Below are 6,968 nucleotides of genomic sequence, written 5' to 3' on the forward strand. Positions count from 1 at the left end.
ATCAAGTTTCATAATAGATAAATTCACTTTAATTTTTTAAACTTGACGAAGCTACATGTGTTCTGCTGAGCGTAAATTTGCTATGTTATGCACTTGTAAGACGGAGACAACAAATGCGGGTGTGGCGTCCTCTTAATTTAACGTGTTCGCCGATGGTTCAAGGATAGACGACGTTATTAGCAGGTATTATCATCAACATCATAATCATCACCGTCGCCATCATAATCATATTCATAATCATCGTCATCGTTATTGACATCGATGTTTTGAATCGGAAAACTGCAAAATAATATAATAATAAAAAATAATATTATAGTTCTCTCATATTGTGAAATATTATTTTGATAGTTTGGTTACATTATGTATTTTGGCTCCATATTGGCGATTGAATTACAACGTGGCGTGGATGTGATATTCAAAAAGTTCGATCTAGTTATTCGTACTGCAGTTATATTTCAATGGAAAATTACAATATTGAGGTAGTTTAATGCATTTTTGAAAAATGTTATTATTTTTATCATATTTTCATTATTTGTGCTTTCAAATGCGAAATCGGAAATAGTAAAATTATAACAAAATTAATAAAACTGTCTGAGCATTGTTATTTTTAATATAATAGTAGGTGTGTATATTTACATAAATTAAATCTGATAATTGACAGACAAAGTGATATTGTGATGCCTGACTGAAATGTCCCATTTTCCGAAAAATGTTCGATCAATATTTTATTTTCATTAATCTCATGTTTTTAATAATTTTTTTAGTTTATAGGTCAAACAGCAAAAACCGGTTTTTTTCCAGGTGGTGAATCCCTCTTTGAGGATATACCCCCTCACGGGACACTCTGTATACTAGTTTTTGAAGATATCGAAATTGTTTGTATTTTGTAGTCATTAAAAATCAAAGACTATATAAGGACTTGAAATTTTCACCATATATTAATTATTCTACTATAATATACTGCATACATATGATATAATAATATAATATAGATTTGAAAATATTTTGGCTATTTTTGTGTTGCTTTAGTTTATTATATTGATTATATAATAAACTATAGATATAAACTATAAGACGTATATAAATATATATTTAATCAAAGGCTTACACTTATTTTGATTTATAATAATGATACCATCTTTGTTTGTGCGTATAAATACTTGAAAATGTAATACAACATTCCTTAAAACTGTTGAAAAATATTACTATACCAATTAAAATGTTTCAAAAAATACAGTCACAATTTTTTTTTAAAGCATTTTAAGTTAAAATTTTTACCAAATTCGTTAAAATGATTTTGTCGTTAAAAATGTAGAACGTTTTTATTAAACATTTAGGGTTTGGAAATGTAATACAAGATTCTTCACAAGTTTTTCTTACTAAAATATGTTCACCGCTGTGAAACCGGACATGCTTATGAATTATGAGGGTAGCGTAGTGTAGTTTTTACAAACCAGCAGTCGAAGTTATATCGGGCCATGCGATTGCCCCGGGTGGAAAAACTTTAAGAATAAGCTGCACTGCTAGAAAGGCGTGTGCATAAAAATAATGTCTGAAAGGTTATAGGTCAGGTTATGGAACGTAGGGTAGAAATTGAAACCCTCCTACCAGTGATGTATATTTAAGTTATATACGTGGGGGGTTCAGTGGAGAATAAGGAATCACCTAACATATATTATGTAAATCTAGATAAATTAGTCTGTACCTATAAATAAAAATAATTATTTAAATAATAACACTTTAGTATTGTAAATAATTCATATTATATATAGGTAAATAAAAAAAAAACATATTATATAACATCAAAGAAAGGGTTCTTTTATTTATTATTATAGCATTAAAAGTATTAGGTATAAATATAAATATTTCATTTAAAAAATGTATCGTTTATTCATAATTCGCGCTGATAATAATACCTTGACTTCAGTCTTCATTTATTAATTTATACTTATTATCTATGTTTAAATTACTTTAGATCTTATTCAAGTAGGTAGTAGCTTAGGTCACTAAAGCCTCCCCTCACATGGTATATTTAAATATAAGATTAAGACAACCAATAAAAAAATTCTGGCCACGCTCCTGATTGTGTCTGTAACTATCCTATGATTTTCCTGACGGTGACGGACTATTTAAACTATTATGATATTAGTTGTTACTTGTTAGAGCCTGTTACAATCGCAGCAATCTTGTATCACAATCATCACGTGGACCAGACTAAGATATGGTGAAATCGGCGAATGATTAATAATATTATATTATTGTATCCTCAATCTTGAATATTTAATAATATTATGATATATTTTATTAAGGATAGAAAAGTTGTACTGTATAAAATATTATTGTATATTGCCAGTACCTATGTATTATATATAATAATATTTGAATTATGTATAAGTATTACTTATAATGGCGTATATATTTTAAAAGTATACCTACTATAGGTACTATAGTTGTATTACCTGACTTTTCTGGGTGAAAATTAATCTTCTTTTTTTTCGTTTTTCATTTTACTTCTGCTGTTGAAATATAATATGATACTAACAGTTAAGTACAATAATTCATTTTATGAATTTCCACTTTTTAATTCTGGACATATTTTTTTATGTAAACACAAAAATTAAAGATAGATTTAACGTTTAAATACAATATTGTTAAGATCGGTATTTGTCTTTATGTGTTAACATTAAAAAATATATGTCCAGTAAACAAATCATGATTGAAAATTTTAAAAGAAATCATTATGACTGAGTTAATAAGTTTTTGATTTTAATATTAATTGTTTTTTTTTTTTAAATATATGTGTAAACATTTACACATATAATAATATAATATCTACTAATTATTATAATAATAATATAATCTGTAACCATTGGCAACTATTCAAATAAACAACAATTTTTGTGAGCCCAAACTAAATGCATGTTGAAGCATGTAAAATATGCTTATAGCTGGTACGTATATGGGTTGAAAAAACAAGTGTCAACAAATCTATTGATGCACCCACTTTTATTGAAAACGTATTTTTTGAGTCTATAGAGGACAAACAAAGAAACATTCAATTTTTTTTTATGTATAAATTAAAAACAATATAATATAATTTTTCCAAAAAACCATTATTACACATACATATATGCCTTCCCCTAAAAAAATGTTTTATATATATTTTGGGATTTCTGATCTATTGTTTCAAGAATTTATTCGACACCAATACACCATTCCTACGTTACTGATTTAATTTTGTAAATAGGTGTGCTGGGAAAATGATAATCCATCTCTCATCTCCTTTTAAGCCAAACATTACAATACTTTAATTTGTTTTTATGCCATAATTTAAAATGCTAATATTTTTATAATTTATATTTTATAGTTTCCAGAATTGTTTTGATGTTCCCATAGGAGCTGTTAAAAAAACCACCATGGGGTTCTCATCCTCTCCTTCCGCTTTCTCCACTTATATAACGTCTCTGCTCACCACGCGCCTTAAAACTAACACGGTGGTTAAACCACCAAGATTTAAACTCCAGACTAAACACTGCTGCGGGGACTCAAAACGACTCACTGAATATTTCGGATACAGTACCGAATGAAATGTTAAAACTTTAAAAAGCAGTACAAGTTATTATTATTATTATTTTATTTCATTCTTAGTTTTTGGAATAAATTTGAAAACGGTTTGTGTATATATAAATGTACATATTTTCATTATTACGATGCAGCTTGATATTTTATTCAAACGTGGATCATTGTATTTCGTTTCTATTTTTTTTCGTTATGGTTAAACAAATACTACTAAGTCCTACCTACCTACGCATCATTTTTACTTATATTTATATGTATTCAATTCACATCCGTCTGCATAACATAATACTATACATTTCCTTATACGATTTATTCTATTTTTCTTGTTATCATAAATCTTGTTAACAGTTTTTCTTTTTATATGGGTCCAAAGTGAGTATTTCAGCGAGTTGATCACGTATTACCTACGTACCTCGTAATTATATGAGTAATTTAACATGATAATTTACGTTTTAAAGGACGTACATTTAGTATTAAAGTTGATTTATGTTATTAATAAAGTACCTGTGTTTGTGTTTAATTGTCAATTGAGAAGGTACCTATTGACGCGCTCTGGAGCTAAATAATTACTAACCAATAACCATATTAATAGCTTTATAAATGCCTACTTCCGCAACGACTCATTGTTTTTAATTTTTTTTAAAATAATTGTAGTCATCTATAAGACAAATTGTTACCTATCCATTCAAATCGTTCGATATGATTAGGTTATGTGTTACCTTTAAACTCGGAATAATACGCATGTTGCATAAAAATAACGTTTTCGTATCGTCATTTGTCGTCTCTCGGCCGGTGCCTACTGCCTACAATTGGTACGTGCTCAGATTAAGTTAATTTTACTATATTTTTAAGTGTGCAAGTAAAATGCTTTACATTCAAAATATAATATTTATTTTTGTTTACTTGTGCCAAGTTCGACGACACTTCGTTTGAAATTTAACTCCATAAACGTGTACACATTTAAAACGTATATCGTATTAGTATACTAATGTTAGGCGCTGCGCGCGGCGAGCGCGTGCGTGTGTGTTTGTGTTTGTGTTTGTGAGTGTGTGAACTTAGGTGTGTGGGGGTAGAAGGGGGACTGTGGAAGTATAATAATATAGAAAATTATTATAAATTTTGTAAGACGGAGTTTACATTTGTATATAGTTATTAATTATTATAATATTGTTGTCATGGCTGACCAAAAACCCATAAAATATACACTAGGTATAAGAAACAAAATTATCTAAAATAAAAATCACTTAGGTACCTACTCTTCTATCAATTAATACAATAATATTAATACTATCAGTTATTTCCATTTGAAATATAATATTCTTATAGGTATAACATACAATAAATGTATTTAAAAAATAATAACTGGTACCTATGCATTTCTATGTATGAACTTATATTTGAAATAAAATCAAGATATAATAAGTATTATATAGTGTAGCTAATATTATTCAAAAATATAAGTATACATTGTTATGGAATTTTATATTCGAGTATAACATTTTATGATAATTCATTTAAGATTTTATAATTTAAAACTCCTACGATTATTTATTGTAATATATTTCTGTGCTTGAAAACACTTATTTGGATGTCATAATTTGATACAATTTTCTCATATTTAAACAGACCGTTCCTCAATTTAACAACTTAAACTCATTACTAGTTTTATTATTTTATTAATTTAGAATAGATATTATTCATGATATTGATAGAATATTTGTAAACATATTAGCCCTAGTACTCCTACGTCCTATCAAAATCATATAATTATTATTGTAATAAAAATAATAAAATATCAATATCAAATATAGGTAACTGCATTTCAATTATTAATACTGTATTGTTGTGAATTCATTAAATAATATGCAATTATTAATAAGAATTTTCCCAGAAATATGCAAAAACTTTAACGTAGGTATAGGTACACTATTGAAAGTTAGAATCTAACCAATACATCGAACTCATACTTATCGATTTTTAATCAGAATTGTTCTCAATTAATTATATTTTTTATATTTGCAATGACATGTTGATCCGGGCACAATTTATAACATTTAATATATATAGGTAAAACCGGTATAAATACATAATGCATATATTATGCAAAAGTCAAAGATAATTAATATAATAATAAAACTGTTAAAAAGCCTAATACTTAGTAATTAAAAAAAGCGTATCGTCATACTCATCTCGTTTCAAATGTCAGTATTCAACATTAGTACCTGTTGTAGGCCGAAGAGTATACCATTGACTAATAATTAGGCATTAGTATTATATTGTATTTAGGTATCTCTCGATATGTGTGTTGGCCGTTGCCAAACCATTAAGTACAGCTGGTATAGGTTTATGTTCATTCGCGGTAAATATGTTTTTAACCTCGAGAAAAATATCGTTCGTTTTCTGCTGTAGCTGTTATATTATTATGCACGCGAGTGAAAGCGTAGCTAAAGTATTTAGTGATTTGAACACGCCAACGCGGGAAAACAGTAGTTTCATCGCATCGGCGAAGAGTGTCGCGAGCGGTTTTTTCTTCTGCTGAATCTCGAATCGCTGCAGTAAATCTATAGAGCTACGAGTTTATTTTCCACGAAACAGTTGCCAAAACACTGTATTATATTATGTTATAAAGTCTAAAATAAAATTATCTCGGGACGTTTCCATTAGATATCGTATATATAGGTATACTTCTATTGTTACGGAATCTGAATTCTGAATGCTCTGGGTGTCGACGTTAAAGTAAATATCCATAATAATATTATTAACAACTGTGCGAACAATTAAAACAATAATCGTTGTTTATTATTATTCCAGGCGAAGAGAATTATATTTTTTTAACGTTGCTCCGACCTTTAATTATCATTCTGTTTGCATTCACTGATTGCACTGCTTCGTAATAATAATGTATGCCATAGGTACCTATAATGTAGTTTTATACAAGCTACAATATTGTCAGAGTTCTGATCAGTTTTCCGTCATCTGCACTTCAACCTGACGATCTGTTTTGTCTGCTGAGATTCTGTTAAACGAACGGCTGTACTTGAAATGTTTGCTTACACAATATGAGATGCTGAAATAAATGTTGATTGCCCTGTAGCAATAAGTTGTAAAAGACAATAAATGTTAACAATTTAGTAAAAAAGCAATGGGCGGTTGTTCTACTCCCCCCCACCCGACAATGAAATACTTACTGTAAATTTATTATGCGATTATTATTGATTGTATTATTTGTGTAGTAGATAAAGTATATTATGTGAATCGCGTTGATAAAAAAATCCATTTGTGGTTTCAACAAAGTGCTCATATAAAAAGCGATTTAAAGAAAAAAAACTTGAATTTATTTTAGGCCATGTACTCTTGTTAGAGGAAAAATATTAAAATGTATAAACTAA

The sequence above is a fragment of the Acyrthosiphon pisum genome, chromosome A1, assembly GCF_005508785.2.
Source record: "Acyrthosiphon pisum isolate AL4f chromosome A1, pea_aphid_22Mar2018_4r6ur, whole genome shotgun sequence".
Classification (NCBI taxonomy): Eukaryota; Metazoa; Arthropoda; class Insecta; order Hemiptera; family Aphididae; genus Acyrthosiphon; species Acyrthosiphon pisum.